The sequence below is a fragment of the Octodon degus genome, unplaced genomic scaffold (assembly GCF_000260255.1).
Source record: "Octodon degus isolate 3935 unplaced genomic scaffold, OctDeg1.0 scaffold00020, whole genome shotgun sequence".
Lineage (NCBI taxonomy): Eukaryota > Metazoa > Chordata > Mammalia > Rodentia > Octodontidae > Octodon > Octodon degus.
Genome location: NW_004524596.1, coordinates 15,581,988 through 15,584,023, shown reverse-complemented (window position 1 = coordinate 15,584,023; position 2,036 = coordinate 15,581,988). Strand labels below are relative to the sequence as shown.

The 2,036-nt window shown below is 41.1% G+C and overlaps 1 pseudogene; it reads right to left on the bottom strand.

The window, feature by feature from the left end:
- LOC101564137 overlaps positions 1-1,340 on the bottom strand; it is an 87,216-nt pseudogene extending 85,876 nt beyond the window's left edge.
- Positions 1,341-2,036: the final 696 nt, after the last annotated feature.

Genomic DNA, 2,036 nt, shown 5'->3' with positions numbered 1-2,036 from the left:
TTTTGCAGTATACGAACATGGGCTAACCCTTCCCTTTTTTAGTGTTTGATTTTTATCCATTTTTTGTTCTATCTTTCAGATGTATTCTTATTCTTTTTATGGATTTAGTATGTGCTATCACTCAGAAATACAGCTTTGCAATTATTTGCTGTTGGTCTATAAAAATATGACTGATTTTTATATGTATCTTTGAATTTAGTAGTCTTGCTAAATTCACTAGTAAGCCAATATATCTAAAGATCTTTCTGGATCTCTCTCTCTCTCTCTCTCTCTCTCTCTCTATATATATATATATATATATATATATATATATATATGTAAAATTATGTAGACTGTAATAACCACAATTGTGTACTTTTTCTAGTCATCCTACTTTTATTGTATTGCACTGGTCATATCCTCTAATAAATTTTATATATAATATTATGAAATATATACTTAGACTCCACCCCTTTTCCTCTTTTCTTTTCTTTTGTACTGAGGATTGAACTCAGGACCTTCAGCTTGCCCAGAAGGCACTTATGCAGCTGAGCTACCTCCCTGGCTCTCCTATTTCTCAAAGTTTTGGAATTTCCAAAGTAGTAAGAGTGTCTTTTATATGTCACTGAGGTGACTGCTGGCTGGGGAACCCTAGCCAGCCGCAGGGTGTGGACTGGCCATCGGAGAGACAGTGGCAGGCGGGACCAGAAGGCTTTCAGCCCCGTCCCCAGCCTCTAGGGAGGCAAGAGGAGACTGAGGGCTGATCACTACGGCCAATGGCTGAACCACTCGTGCCAAGATAGTCAAACCTCCATGAACACGGAGAATGACAGGGTTTGGGACTTCCAGCCAGCTGAAATGTGGAACATTTTTTGGGGGGCGGCCTTCCTTGAGGCAGCATGGGAGCTCTGTACCCCTTGCTCCGTACCTCACTCCACTCCTCTCTCCCAGTTGGCCAATATCCATATTCTTTGTAACAAGTGGGTAAACGTTAGCAAACTATCTCTGAGTTCAGTGGCTGTCTTAGCACATTAAACCCCAAACAGTACTTGTGGCCAATTTAAAGTCAGTTGTCACAAGTATCGGTGACAACTGTTACTTGTAACTGGAATGGGAAAGGGGGCGTCTTGTGGGTGTGAGCCCCGACTGTGGGGTTTGATTTGGTGCTATCTCCAGTAGAGAGTGGCAGAAATGAATTGAATTCTAAGTCACCTAGTTGCTGTCTTCGGGGGAATTGTGTGGTTGGCATGTGGGGAAAAACCCTACACAGCAGGCGTGTGCAGCGCGGGGGCCGTGGAGGCTGGGCGGGAGACATGATCTTGCTTGTTGTTGTACAGAAGTGATGCTGCCGTCTTCGTCATGTTTTCTCAGGAACTGCTATTTGTGAGAAACTGGCCTCCTATAAGCTAGCCAGCTAGCTAGCTTGCTTGCTTTTTGGCGGAACCAGGGATTGAACTCAGGCCCTTGCGTTTGCCAGGGAAGCGCTTATTCTGCTGAGCCATCTCCCCGGCCCCACGTTTCCTGTCTTGCTGTGAGATTGTCCAACTTTGGAATCAAGAGTAGATAAATGACTTCTTTTCCCTTCTGCAGTGTTGGTGGGAATGTAAACTAGTATAGCCACTATGGGAATCAGTACAGGGATTCCTCAAAAAACTATTACTAGAGATTCCATTCCCTTCTAGCTACCTTCTGGAAAAGCTTACACACATCATATTACAATGATATATTCATACTCATATTTATAGCAGCAGGATTTATAGAGCTAAATCTGAGAAGTGTTTTTATATGTCTATTAACACATGAATGGATAAAGACAGCCTTATTTAAAAGACATTGTATGATATCTTCTCCTACTACTAGAAACTTTAAAAAGTATATTTCCATTTTCTGTTGACTTTAAAAAAAAAACAACAGAGGTTTGTACCTGTGTTGTTTATTTTTTATTTCTTGCCTATATCTTGTAATATGAAAAACTACTTTGGCAGTAACAATACACAATGTACTAACCATTGTTACTCTCCTAAAATCTTGTTTTGAGATTTTGTACCATTGATGTT